The sequence below is a fragment of the Sander lucioperca genome, chromosome 7 (genome assembly GCF_008315115.2).
Source record: "Sander lucioperca isolate FBNREF2018 chromosome 7, SLUC_FBN_1.2, whole genome shotgun sequence".
Classification (NCBI taxonomy): domain Eukaryota; kingdom Metazoa; phylum Chordata; class Actinopteri; order Perciformes; family Percidae; genus Sander; species Sander lucioperca.
In genome coordinates, this window is record NC_050179.1 from 15,292,726 (window position 1) to 15,310,006 (window position 17,281).

Genomic DNA, 17,281 nt, shown 5'->3' on the forward strand with positions numbered 1-17,281 from the left:
CACAGTATAAACAGAGAATGGACAGATATTACTTCATGGCCTCTGTGTTATTCAGTAACAGCCATTCCAGTAATTGCATTACATAATCATTCATTTCAGATTGTTTAGGTATAATAGTTTCAGAGCTATTTTTTTCAGTGCTATGCAGGGCTGTGATGAAAACTAATGCATCTAGTAAATCGTATGCTGGTGTAATCCTCACAGCCCCTTTGGGAAAACACAGACCCCAACTGACACTCATATACACAGACTAAATGTTGAGGCAGTTGTTAATCTTGTAAACATCCTTTCACTGATCTCTCATTAATTCAGCCAGAGGATGACAGGGAGAGAGAAAGAGAGAGAGAGAGAGAAGCTGGCATTGGAATTTGAGTCAATTAACCACCAGTCTAAAGGTAGATCTTTCCTCTCTTTTACCAGTATGCTAATGCAAATTATGCTAATCTCTTCTCTCAAAGGCTGCTGTTGGAACAAATTACAAGGCAAGGGCCTAATATCTGCATTTTATAATTGTTATTTAAAATACTGTGTGTGTCCATGTGTTTGTGACCTCTTTGTGTAAGCAAGTAAACAGATACACAGATATACGTGAATGAGAAGACATGTAGGACCTCAAACCAGCCTTTGATAAAAAGGAAAATCATTAAAGGGATAGCTCACAATTTTTGACATAACTCACTGACTGGCAGTAATATCCTTGCAAAGACAATAACTGAGGCAGTCATGTTGGACGACTAGCTTGGTCACAATAACTACACACAAAAAACAGACAAAGCCAGAAATCTTGGTGTAGTCATGGACTCAGACCTGAATTTCAACAGCCACATTAAGACAATTACAAAGTCAGCCTATTATCACCTTAAGAATATATCAAGGATTAAAAGACTTATGTCTCAGCAGGATTTGGAAAAAGTTGTCCATGCTTTTATCTTCAGTAGACTTGACGTAATGGTGTCTTTACAGGTCTCCCTAAAAAATCAATCAGACAGCTGCAGCTGATTCAGAACGTTGTTGCTCGAGTCCTCACTAAGACCAAGAAAGTGGATCACATCACTCCAGTTCTGAAGTCTTTACACTGGCTTCCAGTACCTCAAATAATTGATTTCAAAATACTTTTGCTGGTTTATGAATCATTAAACAGTTTAGGGCTAAAATACATTTCTGATCTGCTACTACACTATGAACCATCCAGACCTCTCAGGTCATCTGGGACAGGTCTGCTTGCTGTCCCCAGAGTCCGAACTAAACAGGGGGAAGCAGCGTTCAGTTTTTATGCTCCACATATCTGGCACAAACTCCCAGAAAACTGCAGGTCCGCCGCAACTCTCAGTTCTTTCAAATTAAGGCTGAAGACCTATCTTTTTGATGTTGCCTTTCTTTAAATAATTGTTAATTTATAAGTCCTCTGGGAGGCCAGGTTTGGAACCTGCGTTGCAACAGAAAATGAGTTAAAGTATAAGTCCTCTGGGAGGCCAGAGTTGGACTCAGTTAACTTATTAAGTCCTTTGTAAGGCCCAGTGTGGAACTGGTTAAGTCCTCTGGGAGGCCAGGTTTGGAACCTGAGTTGCAACAGAAAACATCCTTTGGGAGGCTCCCGAGTTGGACTCGGTTAACTTGTTGTTATACTGCACTGTAATTTTTTTTTTTTTAATCGTTTTTAACGCCTCTTTAATGTTTTATGTAAAGCACTTTGAATTGCCCTGTTGCTGAAATGTGCTATACAAATAAAACTGCCTTGCCTTGCCTTGCCTTGCCTAGTGGGTGCAGAGGCATAATGAAACAACCCAGTAGCTGTGAATTGTACAAAACTGAAAGTTTAAATAATATTTGCCAGTGACAAAAACTGGCACATTTTTGCATTATATTGCTTCTTGTATTTAAATCCAGTGTAAAGGCATCGGGGCTTGGTGGTGGACTCATGGGGTTGCATCTGAGAACACTCAAATCAGAGCAGACACTGAGACAGATGGTGATTTTACACCAGCATGGGAAAAGAAATGGCTCTTTAACATCAAACCTCAGCACATTACTTTGAAACCAGCTGGCCAGACACAAAAAGGAATCGTGAGTCTGGGGAAGCAGCCAGACTCTTAAGCAGAGGCCTAGGAGAAATGGCAAACCAGGTAAGAGGGAAAACAGCCCTTCCATACTAGTTTCTAAGATGTCTGCATAATTATGATTTAATTTGCATGTTTTGGAATATAGTGACTAAGACAAAGATAAAAGGCAAGCAGACAGAAGAAGAGAGAGAGAAGTGTGCAAACAAACATTTAAACCCTAATTTTAAATGGGTATTAATCAATGTATCTAATTCTTAACTTAAAACTAAGCCTGTAAAACAAAGAAAGGACATAACTGTCAGTCCATTTAGATACTACTATTAGCCTTCTTGTCTCTGTCGATCTCTACCCCGTGTCTGCATAGGCCTTTTACATTACATTACATCTCATCTGCCCTTCTACTTGCTATCTCCTCACTCTCTGCATCGAGCAACTGAAGTAACTTTGCATAATTATTAAACGCAAATGTCAGCCCGTAGTTGGAAGCTGAATAACACAAGTGCTGATGGTGAGTCTGATAAAGATAGCAATGTCCTGGTTGATGCCTTGGGGCATTGGCTGTCACAGTAAATGCTGATGTGTTTCAACACATGCTTTCTCTGTTTAAGATGCAGAATTCCAAATAAAGTATTTTATTATGATGATGAATATTAATCAAAACCAATTTTGCTGAAACATCTTATCTTATTGTTGTTGTAGTGCATTTTCCACTGGGCGTGTCTGTGCTGCGTTCCGGCTGCGTTCCGGTTTTGTTTAGTCCTCCACCACGCGCCATACCAAACCGGGAGTGTCTCAGAAGCGGAGCGTCTTGCTGCCCGACTCGTAGATTTTATTGTCTCTACAAGTACTTTACAGAACATTCACGTGTTTATTAAACTTGTATCTACCTTCCACTCCCAGCACTCCTACAGTTAAACTCCATGTCTTCTCTTTTCTGGCGTTGTCCTGATAAAAAGGTTCTGTGATGTCGTATTATCTTTTTCCACCTCTAAGATGAATCTCTCTGCATCCGTGGTGTTGTAGAGGAGACGTATACGATATTGGGGTGTTGTCTTTTGGTAAACTGACTGGATTCTCTCACTGTTTCACTTCCTGCCTTGCTGTCTGAGCGCAAGTGGCTCACGTGAAAATAGACGTATCACGCACGCTTCTGGGACGCGCCGTGGCGCTGCTGGTGGAATATCAAGCATTGCCTTGAATGGCCCAGATTGCTCGCGGGGGTTGCGGCGCCTCCGGAATGCAGCGCAGACGCAACTGGTGGAAAATTCCGGTTAAGTTGGAAAAGTTTAAAGAAATTCTGATTTCATACTTTTTTTGAACGTATGAATTAACTTCAACAATTGTGAGTACTGGAGGTGTGGGGTAATGTTTCTGTAATTGTTTGGGGTAGGCTTGTATATATGGAACTGTTCCTTCTTGTTTTTCCTTTTCTTTTCTGTGGATAGCAGTGTTATGTACTCCTTTGGGGATATTGAATTTTAACAGCCCTATTTTGAGATGTATAAGTCTGTTCCAAACCTGTATGAAATTGTTCTCTTGATTGCATCATGAGTGGGGCTATTAGGCTTTCTAGACATAATCAAACTAATTGAAGTCACATGGTGGGTCAGCTGATTGTAAGGCCTACATATATCCCTTCATCAAATGTGTCCACCATTTGCCTGAAGAAGATCCAGCAGGGTTGAAACGTTGCCTTTGTATTAAATATGGGAGCTTAAAGCAGTGTTGCAGATATTATATTTTTTTTGACTTTAGAAATATAGCCAACATAATTGAAATGGAGAAAATAATTAACTGCCCAATATTAATTACAGTAATTCTTAAAAGCCATTCTGTTACCACTAATGTACCATGACACAACTGTGTTAGATTGACAACATTTTTCAAATACTCAATTAAGAGTTGTGTGAAAGTCAGTTATTGTGTGTACATTCTAATTTCCTATGACTATTAAGGTAAGTGGGGTTGCTTCAGGTAAAGCATTTAATCAACAAGCATATATTCCACTTTACATCTGATCTCCATAAAGCCAACACTGAATACTCGTCATGGCTGTCAACTACTAATAAAAGGTCACAGATATGTCTAGGTAGGAAACTTGACTAAAAAGGATTGTGTTGGTCAAGATACAAACTTCCCTTTGAAATACAAATGAATCAGCTAAGACACCTCAATGTTTCATGCTGATTTAAATGAACACTTCTTGGCAAGCAGTATGATCAAAATCACCCCTAAAGACATTCAATAGCAAGATGTCACCATTGCTATATTATTGCCGTCATGGATGTCTATCAAATGAATGTCTGTTGATATGAACTTTCAAGTTCAAAGTGACAACAGACAGAGCAAACAGACTTATTGAGAAATGCACAACACTTGCTTCTCATTGCCTCACTAATGCAACAGTGCCTGTCAATACATTTCTACAGAGAATACTACTGGTGTGTGTGGCAATCATGTTTTACTGAAGGTGTTGGAACATGAGGATAGTGTGGGACAAATAAAATGTGTCCATGTGTGGTGAGGTGAGTTTGAGGAAAGACTGCACAGTGGTCACGACAAAGATCACGTGATGTGTCCATGGTCTTGTTTTTAAATCAGTCACTAGTTAATTTTCTTTGTGGAGTATTTTCTATACTATAGGTTTAGACATCACTGGGACGATGCCAATGCTTCCAGAGTATTCTAGGGAAGACAATGTTGCTCTAGTTTTTCAGTTCAGTACTTTATCTAGTATCTAGTACTGTAGCCGCCGCCGGCTGTCGACCGGATGGACAGCCTGAAAGGAATCAAAACATTAAAGCAGCAGTGTTGTTCTTAAGCATTCTGACATTATCTTCACAGGACCTCTCAATTACTGAATAAAATCTGGCTCAGAAATTATGAAATAATAAACAAATAAAATCGACACATTATAAATACTACATTAAGAATCCTGTCAAATGTTACAAACATATCTATGGTGTCTCTATTGAAAGATACACCACCGTATAGATAAATGCAACAATTTACGTGTGAGCAAAAGCAAAAGAGATTGTTAGAAAATGCTCTGATTTTTATTTAAGATCCTTTGTTTACCTATTCCTACCCAGAGTACATTTCTTGTCAAATGTAAAAAAGATAAGATCGTAACATCTCTTATCCTCCATCTCAAAATGTCTCCCTATCTACAGTAGCCTACCAACCAAAAAACAGATAAGCAACATGAAACATTGGGTAAAAAAGAAAATTAAGTTATCATACATATTTAACAGGGACATGATAACGTCTTAAATGTGAATCACTGCCATTTTGGAGCCAGCCATTTGAACAGTTTAACAACAGTTCATCATCATTAATCTTTAGACCCTTCTTTCTGTGCCATTTTCCATTGCAGGTGGGGAGATCTGACATTCATGCAAAATTTAAATAACATAACCACACGTAGATACAGCGATGGAAATGTACTTTTTTTGTTCACCTGCCACTGTGGCTGGTGGATTCTAAATCTACCACTTTTTTACCAGCCACTTTCTTGTTTTAACCGGCAAGTGTGTAACTGCATGTGAAAAATAATACAACAATATCTACAATACTCAAGCATGTTTATTTCATATGGTAAAGTCTTAAGGAAAATACTAACATTCTCTTTCTCTCTCATGCACACACATACAGTGTTTCTGCTAGGATCTATAGTGTTTCTCTCACAGTCTTTGGATCAGAATAAAATCTGTTTTACTACTGTGAGTCCATTCAGCTTTGCAGATATCACACATAGCTAATGAACAAATCCAGATACATTTTGCAATGTGCATCTCAGATCACATGTTCACTGACTATGACCACTACTACTGTCATTTAGGGCTGGGCGATAAAACAATCTCGATATGGGATCGCAATAAAATTCCGGTCGATAACGATGATTAACTTGGACATATTTTACTCGATTTGGATAGATCTAACAGCCTATCACACAGCAGAAATAAACGCCATTCCATTTCAGAAGGTGGCGGTATTGCGCACCAAAAGTTGTTTGCCAACCACCAAAAAACATCAATAGAAGAAGAAGTTTTTGGCTTGCCCATCAAAGTACACGCCCATTTCCTACGCAGAGCATTGTTTGAGCTACCGGCGGTGAAGAAATGAGTGGAACCGAGGGGAATGGACACGAAAGCGACGGTAAAGTGCAAGTTTGCAAAGTTAAATGTTTACATTTAGATGTTATTCAATATATTCCTTTATCACACAATATATTCTAAACCAAGCCATGTTTGCACAGTTCAATGTAAACTATATTCTAAAGTTTAACTAATGAACCCTCTGGTTTCTTCAGGCTTCAGTCATTATCAGGATACTCTTCAACCTGGCAGCATTATCAAATTATATATCGTGATAAATATCGATATTGATCAATATGGAAAAAAATGATTGTGATCATATTTTTTGACATATCGCCCAGCCCTACTGTCATTACTGAACATTGTACCAAAAAATGAACAGTAATGTTGCCTTCAGCGGGCTTATTTGCTAGCTAACCCCCGCTAAGGAATAATCCAGCACATAGACGGTACCTTAGAACAACGTTACGTGAAACAGGTGATTTAATGTCATCGCTCTTTTTACACACAGTTTAGCAACAAAATGCTGAGCAAAACATTAGTACGTTATTTTCATGTTGGTTTGGAGCAGTACGCATCCCCACTAACCTGGGAAAAGTTTCAAACAGTAACGTTAATACAGCGTGTCAGGGGAATACAACGTCTCCTGCAGCGGGGAGTCAGAGGCAGAGGGACTGCAGCGTTCGCTAACGTTAGCTTCTTGTCTCATCTGGAGTCTGATAAAAAGTAAATTCATCAAAGTCAGTGCCCATAAAGCTATTTTCCAAGCTACTGTAGCTGTCATATTTCACCGGACCAGCGTGAGCAGACAGCTCTAATGAGTTGTGTAATTACTTCATAACAATTAAGTAATGGCGGACCGTTGCTAATAAATAGCGGAAAAACTGGTATGCTGCTTTTATTTACCCGCAAACGTAGCTGGTAGGTAGAGCAAATTCACCTGCCACTGCACAAAATCACCCACATTTGGCGGGTGCTAATTTCCATCCCTGCAGAGATACCACAAGGAAATTATGCTAGACTTTTTTTTTTAAACCATGTTATTGCAAAAAAATATAAAATATAGGCCTAATCAGAAATGTCAGAACAGCTGGTTTATAACAATTCTAAACACAGGTGCAGTAATATTGACTTTTTCTTGTCTTTTTTTCAATTTAACTTTATTTTGTTTAACTTCCAACTTGGTGACTTTTCCACAAAATATGGCAACCTTTCAGACCCCTTTAGTCAATCAATTTCAGAATAGAGAATAGAGCCTAGTACCAAATCACATCCACTTATTAGTTTAACTACATTTCTGCACTCACTCTCTACTGTAGCTCACTGCTTCACTTTACCTTACTGTCCTCTTAATAAAGTAGAGAAGTATAAATCCTGCATGTTTTACAAGTGGCAGAGCCATGTTTAATCGACCAACCAGCACTGTCTAAAACATGAATGAGCTGCAAGCAAGTCATTCAATGTAACCAACAGCAAATCTAATACAAAATAATGAAATTGTGATTATGATCCAAAGATTTCTCCATCATTGGCTTAATCACATGGTTTTCATAACACATACATTCTACTCCATAATTTTATTTTTCAGAAAAGCTCTCCTGATTTTAATGTAAATACAAATTACTCAGGGGATTACTCATGATGAATACCCACATATGCCTTATTGTGAGAGCATGTCTTCTCCACATTACACTAAAAAGGCAACACAGCACAGAGTACAATGCACTGATGCCAGCATCTAATCACAACACCAAAGATCAACAAAATCCTTTTTTAGAGACACATACCATGAACCGTGGTCAGTCCTGCTCCCTGAAGGGATAGGCAGAGAACTCAGAGGTCTTCCCAGAGTTAATGAACAGAAGAACCAAACCTGTCAATGTGTACGGTCTACTGTGGAAAGGAAGGATCTGGAGGCAGACACACAACAGTGAGAAGTAACAGGGAGGTAATAGGATCACGGCTGTCCATCTGGCCTCATCCCAACACACGCCAAAGGCTATAAATAATACCTCAATAGCTGATACTGTTGATTGACTAATTCCGTCCCTACTCAGAGACAATTTGGTGTGTTAATGCAACCAAAGGAAAACTAATGGATATGGCTTGTTTTAAGTGATTTTGGAGACATTTCAAACCCATTTAACTTGATGATATGGGAATGAAAACCACAACAACAACTATAATCTTTTATGGAGTACACCTTTTTTTTTTTTTTTTTACAAAAATAAATATGCAATTTACTGCCAAGTGATTCAACACAACAGTGACTGTGTTTTTTTTTAAGGGGGGACCTCTTTCCTAAAATGAGTCAGACTTGATCAATAAAACTTAAAACAACTTATCAGAGGAAGGGCACTCAAATAGGAATGGACTGAGGGGACCTCAAGCAAAGAAGGGAATATCAGCACTGCTTTTTCAAAATCAAAAATACTAGATAAGATAAGCAAGAACTAAACAAAGAGGAAAATGTGACTTATTATTTTGAACTGTTGAGTTGTATGGGTAAGAACTAACATGCTGTAGGTCCAACATTAATATTACTGCAAACAAATCAAAGTATATGACAACTGGGCCATCTCCATCACAACTGAGCAATCTCCATCTGCTGATAACACCTGTAAGGTGCTGTTGAAAGCCCAGGAAGGCTAATAAGTGGAGCATACGTATAAATGGACTTTAATGACCTAACATTTTCCTTCTGATTCTCCACATTGTAATTTTACTATTGTTGTGATTGTTGTCTACTCTGTGTATTTGAAATCTAAGAGGGACCCCTCCTTTGTTGTTCTTACAGAGGTTCCTACCTTTTTTCTCCTGCTAAAGGATTTCTTGTGATGTTTTTTTTATACAAATTGAGGTTCGAAGGATAGTGTGTTGTATGTTGTACAGATTGTTGGTGACTTTTGCCACTAAAAGTAGACGAGTGATTGCTAGACTGTGAATAGCTAGTTAGATACGTGCACTCAATAATTACCACGTTCTTTTTACTATTCATCCGAACAAATAACAAAAAATACAATGTCAAAACACTCGACTTGTACCCGCCCCATGTATGCCTTGCCTCACTGTCATCTCCAACGCCACACACAGATATACACTCCTCTTACGGCAGACACACAGTGATCTGATTCAAATCAAATTAATGCTTAAGCAAGTGACAGTCAGTGATCCCTTGGGTCAATCACATGTTTGACTTCTATGAGAGAGACAAGACAGGATGAGACACAATGAGACAGGGAGAGAGTACTGCTGTGAGAGGCAGTTGATCTTCAATGCTGCCAGAGTCTTTGGTGTCTGTATGTCAAATGCCAGTGCACTCCATAGGAATACGATAACTGCTGCTCACAGAGGGAATCCCAAATGAGATATCAAACACAGAGGAGAGCTCAAAAACAGAGCACAGCACTGAACCATTATAGATGGAAAGACTGCCTACCTACATTGTACTTTAATACTCGTATCTTACTCATCTGAGTTTTGACAACACAAAAGGTGGCACAGGACATAACATGCCATATAGGGTGACATCAGGGTATTTTCTGCTATTGTCCTATGGTGATGGGTCCGTAGCTGAAGTGTGTTGTCTAAACATCTCATTAAAACTCTCTAAACTTGGGATTAAAGATACACTGTTATAGTGATTGATAGTGCCATCAAATTTCCTCCCAGCACACATTTTTTTGTCTTGAAACTCAACAGTGAACTATATCCAATGTATCAATACTTAACATTGACATTACTTTACTGCAAATGGCAACATACCAGGAAACAAGACGTCTACCAAAAAAAAGCATAAACTAAATACATATTAGTCCAGGGCAGAGTTTGTAACACTGTCAACTCTGTATCTAATTTAACAGAATTGTTAGAGAAAATAATCAAAGAGAGATTTGATGAAAACAAACATAGGCTACAAAAAGGCCACTCTGTCATTATGAACTGAAAACTGTTGGATGTACTCACTTATTTGGAAGAGTAGGCTACTACTTTGATGGACTAGAGATTTGAGGAAAGTGTATTCCCAACAGGCTTCATGATGTCTGCAGCTGGTTTGCATACTTGCATCCTGAGCTGAATGCGATGTAAAACATCTGAGGAAATCTCGACCCTACACCATGTAAATAGAATCAGCCGGTCAAAAAACAGTTGCCATTAAATGAAACAAACGTCCTAATATGTCAATTCAAAACTATCACTGATGGAGAAGAAGATTAATGTTGAATGTAACGTTAGGCCTATGCAACAATTCATGCAAATTCAATCAATCTCTGTGAATTAAGTGCGACTCACAATTTTGTCCAATCACCGCAACTTCACCGCAAATTTGACTAATAACCGCAGCTTCCCGCGACTTCCAATCACAGCAGACCCCTGTGTTAGACTTTTGTGTCAGTATCTGACGCTGAGAGCCTCTGACCAAGCGTCAGTATTTGAAGAATGGGTTGACCTAACACACGTTTGTCACCAAATTCATGTATGTGCAAAACAATTGAGAACCACTGCCCTAGCCTACGTTATACTACAATGTGATGCAGCGTTAGGACTGTCTCTTCTCTCAACTTGACATATAGCAGAAAAACCACAGGTGAGCTAATAACAATATGGTCCTGATCTGTTAATCTGCCAGTTGGCCAGTGAGCCAGCATGCACAATACCAGGACCATTGCAATGTTACACCTGAATGGAATGCAGCCATTAATGTTATTAATTACATGTGTTTGACATGACAGAATGTCCGCTGCACAGGTGTAACGTTTAAGTATATATACTATACTATATATAGTTACTGCATTAATCTAAGCCAGCTAACTGTATTATTAGCTGCCCTTTCGTATTGTAACGTTACACAGTGCAATTACAAATACGTTATAAATATGAAGTTAACTTAATAGTGACGTTATGTGACCAATGTTTGTTTTTTTTTCTCTTAATTTACAAAACGCATAACGTTTAATGGTTTAAATAACACCGAGCGCGTGTTTATTGCATTTAAAAGCGTTAACCTTACGTTAGGTCAAATGTTAGTTTCATGTAGCTAGTTATTAACAGTTAGCTGTTTTGCTAGTTAGTTGGTCTGTTTTTGCTAACCTACAGGAGTACGTTAATAACGCAGGTCCTTAATGAGGGCTAATATCAACAAACGTTTTCTGACAAATTACGTTAACAAGGTAACGTTAGCTTGCCTGTGAAAATTGCAAACAGAGACCAGATTTACCTGAAAAATCATGTAGAAGCGGTCAGTGGCGGTGGACTAGCTTAAAAAACACTCCTCAGAGATGAACGAGGTGAGCTAGCTAAAGTTACTTGGTCAACCACAGACTGACGTCAAAGTAAAAGCATTCTAGGTCATTTTTACTTTAATCTATTATCGATGGATGAGACCCTTTTATTTTGAAAACACACTGCTCTGCAGCTGCATAATATGGCCATAATGTGTGGATACCTAATGATCACATTTATACAGTGTGATCACCATATCATATTTTTTGTATAGTCTACTTTTGTGCCTGGTGTTATTTCATTATTTGGGTTAGGCCGTTTGATTGTAAATAGTATTGTATGGTACAACATAATATAGCCTACTATTTTTAACAATAGTGTGCCTTCAACTTTATGGCAAAAGTTTGGCAAAGGCCCTTCCTGCCCATGTGAACAAAGCAAGGCCAGAAAAGAAATAAGTTTGACCCGCACCGTTTGAACACCTTTGGGACGATTAGAAAAAAACAGCTCTGTGCCAGGCCTTTTCAATTTCAAAACCTTGCAGAAAAGCTTTACAGTCGAGTGGATGTTGTTTTAAAAGTTTCAGATGTAATTTAATTTAATCTGTTTGCAATTGCCTAAATTACAAGTTTGTTTTTTTTTTAATCACTTGGGTACTATTATTGCAACTATGTGGTACAATTTCACAACTCTTAATACAAAACTCCAAACCACTCTCATCACACTTGTAACATAGCCCGTCTTTCTTTCTAAACTTGCCATTGTGCATTCATTTCGATTGTTTTCATCTGTCACCACACAACCATTGATTCAAAATATAAGTTTTTGTGAAATGTCATGCCTCAGCTTTCAGTTTTTGCTGTGGTAAAAGGTAATTTGCTCTAAGAGACAAATAAATATGATCTTCATCTTAAGAACTGAAATAACTGTCTGTATACAGTACACTCAACAGCCCAACTCATTTATCTCCTTCTCCTTCAACCTTCTGTCAGATAAAAGAGACTAACTTAGAAAAACACAAATGTTATAGCCCCTTAAGAATATTCCTGAATGCATTGTACTGTATCAAGTTGAGTGCTGGAGGGGAAAACAGAAAAAGCCAAAGTGTTTACAGCATTAGTGAAAAAAGAAGGGAAGCGTTGTCAACCTGTCTTTATGAAAAATTAGTTGTGACGCTTCTGAAGTTGCAAATCATGGGCTACTGTATAATAATGTGTTTGTGTGTGTGAATGTGAAAGTGTGCATGTAAGACTATGTGTTTGTGTGTGTGTGTGTGTGTGTGTGTGTGTGTGTGTGTGTGTGTGTGTGTGTGTGTGCGTGCGTGCGTGCGTGCGTGCGTGCGTGCATGCGTGCGTGAGTGCGTGTGTGTGTGTGTGTTTGCCAGTGGGAGTTGTGTCACTGAGAGCAACAAACTAAAACAAGAGAACACATGCTGGGCAGAGGATGCATTTTTGCATTTTAAGTTGATGCCAAAGTCAGCAAGTCCTAGGTGTCACCTGTGTATAATTTTGTATATCTATGCATTTTAAAAGACATTTCAAAAACAAGGAAGAGGACACTCTGCAGATGATAACAGCAACCATCAATTATGTTCACATGCTTTCAATGTTGGAGTCACACACACAAAGAAAACTATTCATCTGAATACCTCTAATCATCTAAATTAGCCAGGAATTATATATCCCACCTAAAATTCCAGATATGGCAATTATTTTACAATAATAATGTGTTATTACTGTGCCATCAAAGTCCTCCTGTCATGAATTAGTACAATGAACTTACATGCAGCGAGAAGTATGTTATTGATATCATCAACAACACCCTGTACAAAACAATGCACCCTGGCCTACACACCCAAAAGGAAAGGCTGATGCCATTCCCTTACTTCCTGCCTACCAGAGCAGAACAATGAGCACAACTGACCTTGACTAAGAGATATGGACGGAGGGTTATTGGAGGGTCACATATAAAGGATGGGCTTGATTTGGCCTTTGATTATAATTCTCCTTGGGTCTGAAGGCAGCCTGTAATGAGGGGGTCTGTGAGAGAATATGATGCAGTTTAAACGCTATAATGACAACACACACAATGCCCTCTCAAATGGCTCATGGCTATTGAAATGATTGAAATGCACTCTGTGTCATATATTAGCGTATCATGCCTTTTACTGCTAAGTTGAACTCTGGCTCTAAAGCAGCAGAGGGGAGAGGTTGGCTCACAGAGTGGATAGCTGCGTACCAGTGGGTCAGTATATGGAGACAGATGGCTGTGTGGCCCCACTGTTAGCCTTGGCAGCAGAACCTCAACAATAGATCTGTGATGTGGCAAACTGGTCCTTTGCTGCCTGCTAAAGACACATACACTAACACAAACACACACAAACCCTTCTCTGTGCCGCCTTGGCAGGAGCAACCCTCTGAGCAGTCCCACAGTCCACCTCAACCTCACCCCTCGTCTCCTTTTATTCTCTTCTCCTCGGTCCTTTCTCTGCCTCCATCTCTCAAGATCTCTACTGGACTGTTGCCCAGCAAGCAGTGAAAAAGCCATTTTACAGCAATAGTAAAGGAGAAAAAAGTAGTGGAGGCAGTATGAGGAGGAGGTTAGGTGGCTGCAGCAAAAAAGTCCTAAGAGGGACATGATGGTGTAAATAAAATGCTGAAAACACACCCTATAGAGTAACATGGATGGAGTAAGAAGAAGGGACTAAATCAAAACCTGGCAACCCAATAAATTAATTATCCTACATAATATGAGTTGAGACAACAGAACATCTGGCATTATTAATGGACTGCATTTTGGAAATAGAGTTTAGTTTTTTATAACAGACCCACACACGTGTCTGTTTCAAGAAGGTTTAACAGTTAAACAAAAGCTGAAAAAAGCTCCATCTTTCCAATTAGAGGGGTTTCCAGGGTTGACTCAGCAAAGTAGTCCAGGTAAGTATAAGCACTATAATTCTTTAGTTGAAGAGTGAGTTTAACAAGACAACACAGGATAAATAACCCCTGCTAACTTTAAATTACAAGCTATAATTCCTATGATCATAATTGTTACAATATTTGAAGTATATTAACATTCAGACTTACAGATAATTGCTTCTTAGGCAATCATTATTAAAAATATAAGCATACTTTATGTACAACTGACAAAAATTTCAGCAAACTTGGTCATTGCATCAGCGTGATAACAGGTTGCAGTCTTGTATGATTTAATGGAAAGGGTAGTACCCTTTCATTACCATCTGGATTATAGACTGGATTTGTACACTGTCAAATAATGAAAGTTTTGAGGACATTTAAACTGAGGTACTTCAGCTGTGATGTACATGTATAGCAGATTTACATCAGGATTATTGAAGATTATACTCTCTCCTTGACTTGTTATGTCAATAAAATGGGATCATTGTTATTGATCTGCGAGCACATACGTACTGAGAAGGATGCGGCTAGGGATAAGTGTCTATACTAAAGATATTGATCAGCTGTTGCCAGACCCAATAGAAACAAGTATCTGCAAGTTAACGAGACACATTGATCACAATAAACAGGGGAAACAGTATCACACAACATCCTCTCTCTGTGAAGTTTATATTCCACACACAGCCGCTGAAGAGACAACTAGAGAGAAAGAATTAATGAATAGAGAAAATGACAGAGAGGATAAACATAGACCAGCATGCAGATGAGCAAGAGAAGGGTGGAGAGTGAGAGAGAGAGAGAGAGAGAGAGAGAGAGAGATATGACTTGCATCTGGCAGGGGAAGATTGATTAAGTGTTTGTGAAGAAGAAAAATTAAACGGATAATGGAAAAGAAACACAGGAATAAGAAGACAGATAAAATGTTTGCCAGGCTGATAGGGCTCTGGCTGTGTGTGGATATGTGGTTGTGGATGTTGATAAAAGTTTGATAAATATAAAAAAGGGTTACACAAAATGTGAGAAAATAACATAAGGCTTGAGGAATGAGAGAATAAGAGAGTGCACACAGCAAAAGAGGAAGTGAGGGTTTTTGGGGGGAAAGCATTGCAAACCAAACCAAATGACAGAATTCATCTCCTGGCTTTCCACCAATCCTGGTGTCTTCGCCTGTTAATCCATCATCAACTGTTCCCACATCCCTGCTGCCAGGCTGCCTGGACTGTGTGTATTCCTGGGTGAATAAACAACTTGATAAATGAAGGTCAGAACTAGACAAAGTGCCCACTCCCAAAACTGTTGCTGTGGGGCCACAGGGGCCAGGTAAACAACTTACTGACCTGGGGTATATTTGTTAATGTTTAAACAGCAACATTTTGTCCCATCTGTGGTGTCAGTTTAGTTCATAACAGTTGGTCAGTCAGTTGGTAGAAGAGATTCTATTGTCTCAGACACAGTGGAGTGGTTATGATAGCTAGTTTTGATGGATGTGAACAGCTGGTGGTGTAAATAAACTGGACTCTATACTTTGTTTTACTGTGTGTGTGTGTGTGTGTGTGTGTGTGTGTGTGTGTGTGTGTGTGTGTGTGTGTGTGTGTGTGTGTGTGTGTGTGTGTGTGTGTGTGCGTGTATGTAGAAAGATAGAAAGCCTGTACTGCTGTGCGGCTCAGTGTTCAACCATGCAGAACACAGAAACAGTAATCAAACAGAAAGGCAAAAACAAACCACCATGACTATAACCTGGAACACCTGCTATCACACATTGACTGGGCTTCAGTCTCTAGGCCACCATAAAGGATTTGCTTTGCAAATAGCGCTAGCAACCTGGGAATATGGTTAGCCATTAGTGAAGGACACCCATTTCAGAGGTTGCTACCCAGCATGAAGAGACTTTTAACAATTCTGAGCTGTATTGCAGATAAGATAGACAGACAATAATAAACCACATGGTTGTCTCTCTGCTTCAGTTAATTAAAAATCCACAAAAATAGCATGTGGGAGAAAAGTCTATTGTATTATAAACGTCAGATCCCTACTTCAGGAATTCCTCATTTAGGAATGGAATCAATCTATTGTTCAAACATGTGTCACTTTATGAAGAAAAGTGATTTTTCCTTACTGAAGTCATTTACATTTCACGACACTTTGTTTAAACCAACTTGAAACCTAACATTCACATCAACTTAAATCTCAGGTGGTAAATCTTTTTTTTGTTTCTCCATGTAAACAATCTAGATATTCTTTACACATAACTTAGAAGCAAATCATTGGTTAAAGGGCAAAGTGGAAATGAAGAGAGACCTCCCCAAGCAGATACATGACCACAAACCCCCCTGAGCCCCATACCTGAATTGAATTTGCATTTCGATTAGGACTGATGGTGATAATTATGTAGAATGTTCTGAGTTGAACTCTTTTTGAAGGTGCTTACAGCTGTGGTATCTGACTATTTACCATTGTGATCTAAGTTTTTGGTATAAGGAGGATGTGTGAACTCTACACTACATGCACTGAGAACATCTGGAAAGTGTTAACATGAGTAGGGGTCCCCCCAAGACAGAAAAGACCTTTTTTGGAATTGTGCCAGATAACAGGCACTGATTGGCTAATTCTGTGTCGAACTATGCACTCTCACATTACGCCCTATGCATGGAATATATACCCTGTGTTAACAAAGGAAAGTTAGAGCGACAGAATTTGAAGATTGGGCTGGTCGTCTCTCCAGATATCCATGGGTCTGTTAAATTGATGCTGAATCTTTGCTTGTAATAAACCTTTTTATAATCAAGATCAGTGTCTACGAAGTTCCTTCTCCATACAACGACAGCAGTGCTGCAACTGAAATATACCACACAGCTCTCTCTGGAGCATTTACTTCAACAGTGTTTACTGTTGCACAACAAACCCACTACCAATGGAAGAGCTGGACTACTTCTGACATTGCTGTCACCAAAGCTAATAAACACAGCTAACGTACATGCTAACA

General features: G+C 39.0%; 1 protein-coding gene across 1 annotated transcript in view; it reads right to left on the reverse strand.

Moving 5' to 3' along the window:
* The window catches only part of shank3a (SH3 and multiple ankyrin repeat domains 3a), a 204,606-nt gene extending 193,077 nt beyond the window's left edge, over positions 1-11,529 (reverse strand). The window contains 2 exon segments of the mRNA XM_036003218.1: positions 10,124-10,268; positions 11,376-11,529. The gene's annotated coding sequence lies outside the window, so the exon portion shown is untranslated.
* Positions 11,530-17,281: the final 5,752 nt, after the last annotated feature.